Source organism: Schistocerca cancellata, chromosome 3 (assembly GCF_023864275.1).
Source record: "Schistocerca cancellata isolate TAMUIC-IGC-003103 chromosome 3, iqSchCanc2.1, whole genome shotgun sequence".
Classification (NCBI taxonomy): domain Eukaryota; kingdom Metazoa; phylum Arthropoda; class Insecta; order Orthoptera; family Acrididae; genus Schistocerca; species Schistocerca cancellata.
The window spans coordinates 959,696,495-959,709,803 of NC_064628.1; the positions used below are offsets into that span (position 1 = coordinate 959,696,495).

At 55.0% G+C, this 13,309-nt stretch overlaps 14 non-coding genes across 14 annotated transcripts; all 14 read right to left on the reverse strand.

Moving 5' to 3' along the window:
* Positions 1-105: 105 nt before the first annotated feature.
* LOC126177477 (5S ribosomal RNA) lies at positions 106-224 on the reverse strand. The gene has a single exon (XR_007535824.1). It is a non-coding gene; the product is annotated as a 5S ribosomal RNA (ribosomal RNA).
* An 836-nt stretch (positions 225-1,060) lies between these two features.
* Positions 1,061-1,179, reverse strand: LOC126177489 (5S ribosomal RNA). Its single transcript, XR_007535825.1, has one exon. It is a non-coding gene; the product is annotated as a 5S ribosomal RNA (ribosomal RNA).
* An 836-nt stretch (positions 1,180-2,015) lies between these two features.
* On the reverse strand, positions 2,016-2,134 carry LOC126177500 (5S ribosomal RNA). The gene has a single exon (XR_007535826.1). It is a non-coding gene; the product is annotated as a 5S ribosomal RNA (ribosomal RNA).
* Positions 2,135-2,971: 837 nt separating this feature from the next.
* Positions 2,972-3,090, reverse strand: LOC126177511 (5S ribosomal RNA). The gene has a single exon (XR_007535827.1). It is a non-coding gene; the product is annotated as a 5S ribosomal RNA (ribosomal RNA).
* An 836-nt stretch (positions 3,091-3,926) lies between these two features.
* Positions 3,927-4,045, reverse strand: LOC126177522 (5S ribosomal RNA). The gene has a single exon (XR_007535828.1). It is a non-coding gene; the product is annotated as a 5S ribosomal RNA (ribosomal RNA).
* An 836-nt stretch (positions 4,046-4,881) lies between these two features.
* On the reverse strand, positions 4,882-5,000 carry LOC126178081 (5S ribosomal RNA). The gene has a single exon (XR_007535997.1). It is a non-coding gene; the product is annotated as a 5S ribosomal RNA (ribosomal RNA).
* Positions 5,001-5,837: 837 nt separating this feature from the next.
* Positions 5,838-5,956, reverse strand: LOC126177534 (5S ribosomal RNA). Its single transcript, XR_007535829.1, has one exon. It is a non-coding gene; the product is annotated as a 5S ribosomal RNA (ribosomal RNA).
* Positions 5,957-6,792: 836 nt separating this feature from the next.
* LOC126177545 (5S ribosomal RNA) lies at positions 6,793-6,911 on the reverse strand. The gene has a single exon (XR_007535830.1). It is a non-coding gene; the product is annotated as a 5S ribosomal RNA (ribosomal RNA).
* An 836-nt stretch (positions 6,912-7,747) lies between these two features.
* LOC126177558 (5S ribosomal RNA) lies at positions 7,748-7,866 on the reverse strand. The gene has a single exon (XR_007535832.1). It is a non-coding gene; the product is annotated as a 5S ribosomal RNA (ribosomal RNA).
* Positions 7,867-8,702: 836 nt separating this feature from the next.
* On the reverse strand, positions 8,703-8,821 carry LOC126177569 (5S ribosomal RNA). The gene has a single exon (XR_007535833.1). It is a non-coding gene; the product is annotated as a 5S ribosomal RNA (ribosomal RNA).
* Positions 8,822-9,657: 836 nt separating this feature from the next.
* On the reverse strand, positions 9,658-9,776 carry LOC126177581 (5S ribosomal RNA). Its single transcript, XR_007535834.1, has one exon. It is a non-coding gene; the product is annotated as a 5S ribosomal RNA (ribosomal RNA).
* An 817-nt stretch (positions 9,777-10,593) lies between these two features.
* On the reverse strand, positions 10,594-10,712 carry LOC126178096 (5S ribosomal RNA). The gene has a single exon (XR_007536012.1). It is a non-coding gene; the product is annotated as a 5S ribosomal RNA (ribosomal RNA).
* An 840-nt stretch (positions 10,713-11,552) lies between these two features.
* LOC126178097 (5S ribosomal RNA) lies at positions 11,553-11,671 on the reverse strand. The gene has a single exon (XR_007536013.1). It is a non-coding gene; the product is annotated as a 5S ribosomal RNA (ribosomal RNA).
* An 841-nt stretch (positions 11,672-12,512) lies between these two features.
* Positions 12,513-12,631, reverse strand: LOC126178098 (5S ribosomal RNA). The gene has a single exon (XR_007536014.1). It is a non-coding gene; the product is annotated as a 5S ribosomal RNA (ribosomal RNA).
* Between the last annotated feature and the right edge of the window lie 678 nt (positions 12,632-13,309).

Here is a 13,309-nt window from a genome sequence, read left to right on the forward strand (position 1 = left end):
TACCATTACAGTAGTTTAAAAGGCTTAAGGAAGCATCTTTGTCACAACAGAAAGGTAGTTTGAAAATTGGGCTGGCGACATAACAAAAAAAAAAAACAGGAAGGGAGCCAACAGCACCCGGGTTTCCCAGGCGGTCACCCATCCAAGTACTAGCCGGGCCCGATGATGCTTAACTTCGGTGATCGGACGAGAACCGGTGTATTCATCATGGTATGGCCGTTGGCGCTCATCTAATGTAGGAGCACGGCAGAATTCGCGTTCCGCTTTTCTCCCAACACACAAAATGTTAGTTTTCGGCCGCATTTGACGAAAGCGCTTCCTTCCGCAACCGCCAGTTCCTTGAGGACGGCGCGGGGAGGCGCGCCCGGCGTCCCAGCAGAGTGACGGCCGAATTGGCGGGCGCACCGCCGCGTGTGTGAGACGCACTGCTGCTCGTTGCACCCCCTGTCATTCGCTGGGCGCGTGCAGCCTTCGACACTAGCGGAGGACGCATCTTGTCCCTGGTGCTCAGCGGAGGGCCTGTGCGGGGTGCGCCAGTGTCGTGCTGGAGGGCCCACTGGTAGCGATGTGGGCTTCCTCGCCTCGCCTCGCCTCACACCAGGTGTCTGCGTAGTTTGCAGTGCATTCGCACCATTCCTATCCCTGTCCCTGTCCCCGTCCCGACTTGTCCCGACTTTGCTCGACTGCCGCTCGCTGCCGCTCGGGTCGTGGTCCATATGACAGCGCAAGCACGACAAACGTCTGCGGGACGAGACGAGACGAGACGAGACGAGACGACTAAGGAATAAATTCGTGGTTACAAATCAAATTTGGAACTCTACACTCCTACACAACAATAGGCGGTACGTATTTCAGAATTCACCTGCCGATTCGTACTGTTTTGTCATTTTCAAAGTCTTCTTGGCAAACGTGGTTAGCACATTCTCCCTCAAACTGAGTTAATTACTGCATTTTCGTACCATTACAGTAGTTTAAAAGGCTTAAGGAAGCATCTTTGTCACAACAGAAAGGTAGTTTGAAAATTGGGCTGGCGACATAACAAAAAAAAAAACAGGAAGGGAGCCAACAGCACCCGGGTTTCCCAGGCGGTCACCCATCCAAGTACTAGCCGGGCCCGATGATGCTTAACTTCGGTGATCGGACGAGAACCGGTGTATTCATCATGGTATGGCCGTTGGCGCTCATCTAATGTAGGAGCACGGCAGAATTCGCGTTCCGCTTTTCTCCCAACACACAAAATGTTAGTTTTCGGCCGCATTTGACGAAAGCGCTTCCTTCCGCAACCGCCAGTTCCTTGAGGACGGCGCGGGGAGGCGCGCCCGGCGTCCCAGCAGAGTGACGGCCGAATTGGCGGGCGCACCGCCGCGTGTGTGAGACGCACTGCTGCTCGTTGCACCCCCTGTCATTCGCTGGGCGCGTGCAGCCTTCGACACTAGCGGAGGACGCATCTTGTCCCTGGTGCTCAGCGGAGGGCCTGTGCGGGGTGCGCCAGTGTCGTGCTGGAGGGCCCACTGGTAGCGATGTGGGCTTCCTCGCCTCGCCTCGCCTCACACCAGGTGTCTGCGTAGTTTGCAGTGCATTCGCACCATTCCTATCCCTGTCCCTGTCCCCGTCCCGACTTGTCCCGACTTTGCTCGACTGCCGCTCGCTGCCGCTCGGGTCGTGGTCCATATGACAGCGCAAGCACGACAAACGTCTGCGGGACGAGACGAGACGAGACGAGACGAGACGACTAAGGAATAAATTCGTGGTTACAAATCAAATTTGGAACTCTACACTCCTACACAACAATAGGCGGTACGTATTTCAGAATTCACCTGCCGATTCGTACTGTTTTGTCGTTTTCAAAGTCTTCTTGGCAAACGTGGTTAGCACATTCTCCCTCAAACTGAGTTAATTACTGCATTTTCGTACCATTACAGTAGTTTAAAAGGCTTAAGGAAGCATCTTTGTCACAACAGAAAGGTAGTTTGAAAATTGGGCTGGCGACATAACAAAAAACATTACAGGAAGGGAGCCAACAGCACCCGGGTTTCCCAGGCGGTCACCCATCCAAGTACTAGCCGGGCCCGATGATGCTTAACTTCGGTGATCGGACGAGAACCGGTGTATTCATCATGGTATGGCCGTTGGCGCTCATCTAATGTAGGAGCACGGCAGAATTCGCGTTCCGCTTTTCTCCCAACACACAAAATGTTAGTTTTCGGCCGCATTTGACGAAAGCGCTTCCTTCCGCAACCGCCAGTTCCTTGAGGACGGCGCGGGGAGGCGCGCCCGGCGTCCCAGCAGAGTGACGGCCGAATTGGCGGGCGCACCGCCGCGTGTGTGAGACGCACTGCTGCTCGTTGCACCCCCTGTCATTCGCTGGGCGCGTGCAGCCTTCGACACTAGCGGAGGACGCATCTTGTCCCTGGTGCTCAGCGGAGGGCCTGTGCGGGGTGCGCCAGTGTCGTGCTGGAGGGCCCACTGGTAGCGATGTGGGCTTCCTCGCCTCGCCTCGCCTCACACCAGGTGTCTGCGTAGTTTGCAGTGCATTCGCACCATTCCTATCCCTGTCCCTGTCCCCGTCCCGACTTGTCCCGACTTTGCTCGACTGCCGCTCGCTGCCGCTCGGGTCGTGGTCCATATGACAGCGCAAGCACGACAAACGTCTGCGGGACGAGACGAGACGAGACGAGACGAGACGACTAAGGAATAAATTCGTGGTTACAAATCAAATTTGGAACTCTACACTCCTACACAACAATAGGCGGTACGTATTTCAGAATTCACCTGCCGATTCGTACTGTTTTGTCGTTTTCAAAGTCTTCTTGGCAAACGTGGTTAGCACATTCTCCCTCAAACTGAGTTAATTACTGCATTTTCGTACCATTACAGTAGTTTAAAAGGCTTAAGGAAGCATCTTTGTCACAACAGAAAGGTAGTTTGAAAATTGGGCTGGCGACATAACAAAAAAAAAAAACAGGAAGGGAGCCAACAGCACCCGGGTTTCCCAGGCGGTCACCCATCCAAGTACTAGCCGGGCCCGATGATGCTTAACTTCGGTGATCGGACGAGAACCGGTGTATTCATCATGGTATGGCCGTTGGCCCTCATCTAACGTAGGAGCACGGCAGAATTCGCGTTCGGCTTTTCTCCCAACACACAAAATGTTAGTTTTCGGCCGCATTTGACGAAAGCGCTTCCTTCCGCAACCGCCAGTTCCTCGAGGACGGCGCCGGGAGGCGCGCCCGGCGTCCCAGCAGAGTGACGACCGAATTGGCGGGCGCACCGCCGCGTGTGTGAGACGCACTGCTGCTCGTTGCACCCCCTGTCATTCGCTGGGCGCGTGCAGCCTTCGACACTAGCGGAGGACGCATCTTGTCGCTGGTGTTCAGCGGAGGGCCTGTGCGGGGTGCGCCAGTGTCGTGCTGGAGGGCCCACTGGTAGCGATGTGGGCTTCCTCGCCTCGCCTCGCCTCACACCAGGTGTCTGCGTAGTTTGCAGTGCATTCGCACCATTCCTATCCCTGTCCCTGTCCCCGTCCCGACTTGTCCCGACTTTGCTCGACTGCCGCTCGCTGCCGCTCGGGTCGTGGTCCATATGACAGCGCAAGCACGACAAACGTCTGCGGGACGAGACGAGACGAGACGAGACGAGACGACTAAGGAATAAATTCGTGGTTACAAATCAAATTTGGAACTCTACACTCCTACACAACAATAGGCGGTACGTATTTCAGAATTCACCTGCCGATTCGTACTGTTTTGTCGTTTTCAAAGTCTTCTTGGCAAACGTGGTTAGCACATTCTCCCTCAAACTGAGTTAATTACTGCATTTTCGTACCATTACAGTAGTTTAAAAGGCTTAAGGAAGCATCTTTGTCACAACAGAAAGGTAGTTTGAAAATTGGGCTGGCGACATAACAAAAAACATTACAGGAAGGGAGCCAACAGCACCCGGGTTTCCCAGGCGGTCACCCATCCAAGTACTAGCCGGGCCCGATGATGCTTAACTTCGGTGATCGGACGAGAACCGGTGTATTCATCATGGTATGGCCGTTGGCGCTCATCTAATGTAGGAGCACGGCAGAATTCGCGTTCCGCTTTTCTCCCAACACACAAAATGTTAGTTTTCGGCCGCATTTGACGAAAGCGCTTCCTTCCGCAACCGCCAGTTCCTTGAGGACGGCGCGGGGAGGCGCGCCCGGCGTCCCAGCAGAGTGACGGCCGAATTGGCGGGCGCACCGCCGCGTGTGTGAGACGCACTGCTGCTCGTTGCACCCCCTGTCATTCGCTGGGCGCGTGCAGCCTTCGACACTAGCGGAGGACGCATCTTGTCCCTGGTGCTCAGCGGAGGGCCTGTGCGGGGTGCGCCAGTGTCGTGCTGGAGGGCCCACTGGTAGCGATGTGGGCTTCCTCGCCTCGCCTCGCCTCACACCAGGTGTCTGCGTAGTTTGCAGTGCATTCGCACCATTCCTATCCCTGTCCCTGTCCCCGTCCCGACTTGTCCCGACTTTGCTCGACTGCCGCTCGCTGCCGCTCGGGTCGTGGTCCATATGACAGCGCAAGCACGACAAACGTCTGCGGGACGAGACGAGACGAGACGAGACGAGACGACTAAGGAATAAATTCGTGGTTACAAATCAAATTTGGAACTCTACACTCCTACACAACAATAGGCGGTACGTATTTCAGAATTCACCTGCCGATTCGTACTGTTTTGTCGTTTTCAAAGTCTTCTTGGCAAACGTGGTTAGCACATTCTCCCTCAAACTGAGTTAATTACTGCATTTTCGTACCATTACAGTAGTTTAAAAGGCTTAAGGAAGCATCTTTGTCACAACAGAAAGGTAGTTTGAAAATTGGGCTGGCGACATAACAAAAAAAAAAACAGGAAGGGAGCCAACAGCACCCGGGTTTCCCAGGCGGTCACCCATCCAAGTACTAGCCGGGCCCGATGATGTTTAACTTCGGTGATCGGACGAGAACCGGTGTATTCATCATGGTATGGCCGTTGGCCCTCATCTAATGTAGGAGCACGGCAGAATTCGCGTTCCGCTTTTCTCCCAACACACAAAATGTTAGTTTTCGGCCGCATTTGACGAAAGCGCATCCTTCCGCAACCGCCAGTTCCTTGAGGACGGCGCGGGGAGGCGCGCCCGGCGTCCCAGCAGAGTGACGGCCGAATTGGCGGGCGCACCGCCGCGTGTGTGAGACGCACTGCTGCTCGTTGCACCCCCTGTCATTCGCTGGGCGCGTGCAGCCTTCGACACTAGCGGAGGACGCATCTTGTCCCTGGTGCTCAGCGGAGGGCCTGTGCGGGGTGCGCCAGTGTCGTGCTGGAGGGCCCACTGGTAGCGATGTGGGCTTCCTCGCCTCGCCTCGCCTCACACCAGGTGTCTGCGTAGTTTGCAGTGCATTCGCACCATTCCTATCCCTGTCCCTGTCCCCGTCCCGACTTGTCCCGACTTTGCTCGACTGCCGCTCGCTGCCGCTCGGGTCGTGGTCCATATGACAGCGCAAGCACGACAAACGTCTGCGGGACGAGACGAGACGAGACGAGACGAGACGACTAAGGAATAAATTCGTGGTTACAAATCAAATTTGGAACTCTACACTCCTACACAACAATAGGCGGTACGTATTTCAGAATTCACCTGCCGATTCGTACTGTTTTGTCGTTTTCAAAGTCTTCTTGGCAAACGTGGTTAGCACATTCTCCCTCAAACTGAGTTAATTACTGCATTTTCGTACCATTACAGTAGTTTAAAAGGCTTAAGGAAGCATCTTTGTCACAACAGAAAGGTAGTTTGAAAATTGGGCTGGCGACATAACAAAAAAAAAAAACAGGAAGGGAGCCAACAGCACCCGGGTTTCCCAGGCGGTCACCCATCCAAGTACTAGCCGGGCCCGATGATGCTTAACTTCGGTGATCGGACGAGAACCGGTGTATTCATCATGGTATGGCCGTTGGCCCTCATCTAATGTAGGAGCACGGCAGAATTCGCGTTCCGCTTTTCTCCCAACACACAAAATGTTAGTTTTCGGCCGCATTTGACGAAAGCGCTTCCTTCCGCAACCGCCAGTTCCTTGAGGACGGCGCGGGGAGGCGCGCCCGGCGTCCCAGCAGAGTGACGGCCGAATTGGCGGGCGCACCGCCGCGTGTGTGAGACGCACTGCTGCTCGTTGCACCCCCTGTCATTCGCTGGGCGCGTGCAGCCTTCGACACTAGCGGAGGACGCATCTTGTCCCTGGTGCTCAGCGGAGGGCCTGTGCGGGGTGCGCCAGTGTCGTGCTGGAGGGCCCACTGGTAGCGATGTGGGCTTCCTCGCCTCGCCTCGCCTCACACCAGGTGTCTGCGTAGTTTGCAGTGCATTCGCACCATTCCTATCCCTGTCCCTGTCCCCGTCCCGACTTGTCCCGACTTTGCTCGACTGCCGCTCGCTGCCGCTCGGGTCGTGGTCCATATGACAGCGCAAGCACGACAAACGTCTGCGGGACGAGACGAGACGAGACGAGACGAGACGACTAAGGAATAAATTCGTGGTTACAAATCAAATTTGGAACTCTACACTCCTACACAACAATAGGCGGTACGTATTTCAGAATTCACCTGCCGATTCGTACTGTTTTGTCGTTTTCAAAGTCTTCTTGGCAAACGTGGTTAGCACATTCTCCCTCAAACTGAGTTAATTACTGCATTTTCGTACCATTACAGTAGTTTAAAAGGCTTAAGGAAGCATCTTTGTCACAACAGAAAGGTAGTTTGAAAATTGGGCTGGCGACATAACAAAAAACATTACAGGAAGGGAGCCAACAGCACCCGGGTTTCCCAGGCGGTCACCCATCCAAGTACTAGCCGGGCCCGATGATGCTTAACTTCGGTGATCGGACGAGAACCGGTGTATTCATCATGGTATGGCCGTTGGCGCTCATCTAATGTAGGAGCACGGCAGAATTCGCGTTCCGCTTTTCTCCCAACACACAAAATGTTAGTTTTCGGCCGCATTTGACGAAAGCGCTTCCTTCCGCAACCGCCAGTTCCTTGAGGACGGCGCGGGGAGGCGCGCCCGGCGTCCCAGCAGAGTGACGGCCGAATTGGCGGGCGCACCGCCGCGTGTGTGAGACGCACTGCTGCTCGTTGCACCCCCTGTCATTCGCTGGGCGCGTGCAGCCTTCGACACTAGCGGAGGACGCATCTTGTCCCTGGTGCTCAGCGGAGGGCCTGTGCGGGGTGCGCCAGTGTCGTGCTGGAGGGCCCACTGGTAGCGATGTGGGCTTCCTCGCCTCGCCTCGCCTCACACCAGGTGTCTGCGTAGTTTGCAGTGCATTCGCACCATTCCTATCCCTGTCCCTGTCCCCGTCCCGACTTGTCCCGACTTTGCTCGACTGCCGCTCGCTGCCGCTCGGGTCGTGGTCCATATGACAGCGCAAGCACGACAAACGTCTGCGGGACGAGACGAGACGAGACGAGACGAGACGACTAAGGAATAAATTCGTGGTTACAAATCAAATTTGGAACTCTACACTCCTACACAACAATAGGCGGTACGTATTTCAGAATTCACCTGCCGATTCGTACTGTTTTGTCGTTTTCAAAGTCTTCTTGGCAAACGTGGTTAGCACATTCTCCCTCAAACTGAGTTAATTACTGCATTTTCGTACCATTACAGTAGTTTAAAAGGCTTAAGGAAGCATCTTTGTCACAACAGAAAGGTAGTTTGAAAATTGGGCTGGCGACATAACAAAAAAAAAAACAGGAAGGGAGCCAACAGCACCCGGGTTTCCCAGGCGGTCACCCATCCAAGTACTAGCCGGGCCCGATGATGCTTAACTTCGGTGATCGGACGAGAACCGGTGTATTCATCATGGTATGGCCGTTGGCCCTCATCTAATGTAGGAGCACGGCAGAATTCGCGTTCGGCTTTTCTCCCAACACACAAAATGTTAGTTTTCGGCCGCATTTGACGAAAGCGCTTCCTTCCGCAACCGCCAGTTCCTCGAGGACGGCGCCGGGAGGCGCGCCCGGCGTCCCAGCAGAGTGACGACCGAATTGGCGGGCGCACCGCCGCGTGTGTGAGACGCACTGCTGCTCGTTGCACCCCCTGTCATTCGCTGGGCGCGTGCAGCCTTCGACACTAGCGGAGGACGCATCTTGTCGCTGGTGTTCAGCGGAGGGCCTGTGCGGGGTGCGCCAGTGTCGTGCTGGAGGGCCCACTGGTAGCGATGTGGGCTTCCTCGCCTCGCCTCGCCTCACACCAGGTGTCTGCGTAGTTTGCAGTGCATTCGCACCATTCCTATCCCTGTCCCTGTCCCCGTCCCGACTTGTCCCGACTTTGCTCGACTGCCGCTCGCTGCCGCTCGGGTCGTGGTCCATATGACAGCGCAAGCACGACAAACGTCTGCGGGACGAGACGAGACGAGACGAGACGAGACGACTAAGGAATAAATTCGTGGTTACAAATCAAATTTGGAACTCTACACTCCTACACAACAATAGGCGGTACGTATTTCAGAATTCACCTGCCGATTCGTACTGTTTTGTCGTTTTCAAAGTCTTCTTGGCAAACGTGGTTAGCACATTCTCCCTCAAACTGAGTTAATTACTGCATTTTCGTACCATTACAGTAGTTTAAAAGGCTTAAGGAAGCATCTTTGTCACAACAGAAAGGTAGTTTGAAAATTGGGCTGGCGACATAACAAAAAAAAAAACAGGAAGGGAGCCAACAGCACCCGGGTTTCCCAGGCGGTCACCCATCCAAGTACTAGCCGGGCCCGATGATGCTTAACTTCGGTGATCGGACGAGAACCGGTGTATTCATCATGGTATGGCCGTTGGCGCTCATCTAATGTAGGAGCACGGCAGAATTCGCGTTCCGCTTTTCTCCCAACACACAAAATGTTAGTTTTCGGCCGCATTTGACGAAAGCGCTTCCTTCCGCAACCGCCAGTTCCTTGAGGACGGCGCGGGGAGGCGCGCCCGGCGTCCCAGCAGAGTGACGGCCGAATTGGCGGGCGCACCGCCGCGTGTGTGAGACGCACTGCTGCTCGTTGCACCCCCTGTCATTCGCTGGGCGCGTGCAGCCTTCGACACTAGCGGAGGACGCATCTTGTCCCTGGTGCTCAGCGGAGGGCCTGTGCGGGGTGCGCCAGTGTCGTGCTGGAGGGCCCACTGGTAGCGATGTGGGCTTCCTCGCCTCGCCTCGCCTCACACCAGGTGTCTGCGTAGTTTGCAGTGCATTCGCACCATTCCTATCCCTGTCCCTGTCCCCGTCCCGACTTGTCCCGACTTTGCTCGACTGCCGCTCGCTGCCGCTCGGGTCGTGGTCCATATGACAGCGCAAGCACGACAAACGTCTGCGGGACGAGACGAGACGAGACGAGACGAGACGACTAAGGAATAAATTCGTGGTTACAAATCAAATTTGGAACTCTACACTCCTACACAACAATAGGCGGTACGTATTTCAGAATTCACCTGCCGATTCGTACTGTTTTGTCGTTTTCAAAGTCTTCTTGGCAAACGTGGTTAGCACATTCTCCCTCAAACTGAGTTAATTACTGCATTTTCGTACCATTACAGTAGTTTAAAAGGCTTAAGGAAGCATCTTTGTCACAACAGAAAGGTAGTTTGAAAATTGGGCTGGCGACATAACAAAAAAAAAAACAGGAAGGGAGCCAACAGCACCCGGGTTTCCCAGGCGGTCACCCATCCAAGTACTAGCCGGGCCCGATGATGCTTAACTTCGGTGATCGGACGAGAACCGGTGTATTCATCATGGTATGGCCGTTGGCCCTCATCTAATGTAGGAGCACGGCAGAATTCGCGTTCGGCTTTTCTCCCAACACACAAAATGTTAGTTTTCGGCCGCATTTGACGAAAGCGCTTCCTTCCGCAACCGCCAGTTCCTCGAGGACGGCGCCATGAGGCGCGCCCGGCGTCCCAGCAGAGTGACGACCGAATTGGCGGGCGCACCGCCGCGTGTGTGAGACGCACTGCTGCTCGTTGCACCCCCTGTCATTCGCTGGGCGCGTGCAGCCTTCGACACTAGCGGAGGACGCATCTTGTCGCTGGTGTTCAGCGGAGGGCCTGTGCGGGGTGCGCCAGTGTCGTGCTGGAGGGCCCACTGGTAGCGATGTGGGCTTCCTCGCCTCGCCTCGCCTCACACCAGGTGTCTGCGTAGTTTGCAGTGCATTCGCACCATTCCTATCCCTGTCCCTGTCCCCGTCCCGACTTGTCCCGACTTTGCTCGACTGCCGCTCGCTGCCGCTCGGGTCGTGGTCCATATGACAGCGCAAGCACGACAAACGTCTGCGGGACGAGACGAGACGAGACGAGACGAGACGACTAAGGAATAAATTCGTGGTTACAAATCAAATTTGGAACTCTACACTCCTACACAACAATAGGCGGTACGTATTTCAGAATTCACCTGCCGATTCGTACTGTTTTGTCGTTTTCAAAGTCTTCTTTCAAACTGAGTTAATTACTGCATTTTCGTACCATTACAGTAGTTTAAAAGGCTTAAGGAAGCATCTTTGTCACAACAGAAAGGTAGTTTGAAAATTGGGCTGGCGACATAACAAAAAAAAAAAAAAAAAACAGGAAGGGAGCCAACAGCACCCTGGTTTCCCAGGCGGTCACCCATCCAAGTACTAGCCGGGCCCGATGATGCTTAACTTCGGTGATCGGACGAGAACCGGTGTATTCATCATGGTATGGCCGTTGGCGCTCATCTAATGTAGGAGCACGGCAGAATTCGCGTTCGGCTTTTCTCCCAACACACAAAATGTTAGTTTTCGGCCGCATTTGACGAAAGCGCTTCCTTCCGCAACCGCCAGTTCCTTGAGGACGGCGCGGGGAGGCGCGCCCGGCGTCCCAGCAGAGTGACGGCCGAATTGGCGGGCGCACCGCCGCGTGTGTGAGACGCACTGCTGCTCGTTGCACCCCCTGTCATTCGCTGGGCGCGTGCAGCCTTCGACACTAGCGGAGGACGCATCTTGTCCCTGGTGCTCAGCGGAGGGCCTGTGCGGGGTGCGCCAGTGTCGTGCTGGAGGGCCCACTGGTAGCGATGTGGGCTTCCTCGCCTCGCCTCGCCTCACACCAGGTGTCTGCGTAGTTTGCAGTGCATTCGCACCATTCCTATCCCTGTCCCTGTCCCCGTCCCGACTTGTCCCGACTTTGCTCGACTGCCGCTCGCTGCCGCTCGGGTCGTGGTCCATATGACAGCGCAAGCACGACAAACGTCTGCGGGACGAGACGAGACGAGACGAGACGAGACGACTAAGGAATAAATTCGTGGTTACAAATCAAATTTGGAACTCTACACTCCTACACAACAATAGGCGGTACGTATTTCAGAATTCACCTGCCGATTCGTACTGTTTTGTCGTTTTCAAAGTCTTCTTGGCAAACGTGGTTAGCACATTCTCCCTCAAACTGAGTTAATTACTGCATTTTCGTACCATTACAGTAGTTTAAAAGGCTTAAGGAAGCATCTTTGTCACAACAGAAAGGTAGTTTGAAAATTGGGCTGGCGACATAACAAAAAAAAAAAAAAACAGGAAGGGAGCCAACAGCACCCTGGTTTCCCAGGCGGTCACCCATCCAAGTACTAGCCGGGCCCGATGATGCTTAACTTCGGTGATCGGACGAGAACCGGTGTATTCATCATGGTATGGCCGTTGGCGCTCATCTAATGTAGGAGCACGGCAGAATTCGCGTTCCGCTTTTCTCCCAACACACAAAATGTTAGTTTTCGGCCGCATTTGACGAAAGCGCTTCCTTCCGCAACCGCCAGTTCCTTGAGGACGGCGCGGGGAGGCGCGCCCGGCGTCCCAGCAGAGTGACGGCCGAATTGGCGGGCGCACCGCCGCGTGTGTGAGACGCACTGCTGCTCGTTGCACCCCCTGTCATTCGCTGGGCGCGTGCAGCCTTCGACACTAGCGGAGGACGCATCTTGTCCCTGGTGCTCAGCGGAGGGCCTGTGCGGGGTGCGCCAGTGTCGTGCTGGAGGGCCCACTGGTAGCGATGTGGGCTTCCTCGCCTCGCCTCGCCTCACACCAGGTGTCTGCGTAGTTTGCAGTGCATTCGCACCATTCCTATCCCTGTCCCTGTCCCCGTCCCGACTTGTCCCGACTTTGCTCGACTGCCGCTCGCTGCCGCTCGGGTCGTGGTCCATATGACAGCGCAAGCACGACAAACGTCTGCGGGACGAGACGAGACGAGACGAGACGAGACGACTAAGGAATAAATTCGTGGTTACAAATCAAATTTGGAACTCTACACTCCTACACAACAATAGGCGGTACGTATTTCAGAATTCACCTGCCGATTCGTACTGTTTTGTCGTTTTCAAAGTCTTCTTGGCAAACGTGGTTAGCACATTCTCCCTCAAACTGAGTTAATTACTGCATTTTCGTACCATTACAGTAGTTTAAAAGGCTTAAGGAAGCATCTTTGTCACAACAGAAAGGTAGTTTGAAAATTGGGCTGGCGACATAACAAAAAAAAAAAAAAAACAGGAAGGGAGCCAACAGCACCCTGGTTTCCCAGGCGGTCACCCATCCAAGTACTAGCCGGGCCCGATGATGCTTAACTTCGGTGATCGGACGAGAACCGGTGTATTCATCATGGTATGGCCGTTGGCGCTCATCTAATGTAGGAGCACGGCAGAATTCGCGTTCCGCTTTTCTCCCAACACACAAAATGTTAGTTTTCGGCCGCATTTGACGAAAGCGCTTCCTTCCGCAACCGCCAGTTCCTTGAGGACGGCGCGGGGAGGCGCGCCCGGCGTCCCAGCAGAGTGACGGCCGAATTGGCGGGCGCACCGCCGCGTGTGTGAGACGCACTGCTGCTCGTTGCACCCCCTGTCATTCGCTGGGCGCGTGCAGCCTTCGACACTAGCGGAGGACGCATCTTGTCCCTGGTGCTCAGCGGAGGGCCTGTGCGGGGTGCGCCAGTGTCGTGCTGGAGGGCCCACTGGTAGCGATGTGGGCTTCCTCGCCTCGCCTCGCCTCACACCAGGTGTCTGCGTAGTTTGCAGTGCATTCGCACCATTCCTATCCCTGTCCCTGTCCCCGTCCCGACTTGTCCCGACTTTGCTCGACTGCCGCTCGCTGCCGCTCGGGTCGTGGTCCATATGACAGCGCAAGCACGACAAACGTCTGCGGGACGAGACGAGACGAGACGAGACGAGACGACTAAGGAATAAATTCGTGGTTACAAATCAAATTTGGAACTCTACACTCCTACACAACAATAGGCGGTACGTATTTCAGAATTCACCTGCCGATTCGTACTGTTTTGTCGTTTTCAAAGTCTTCTT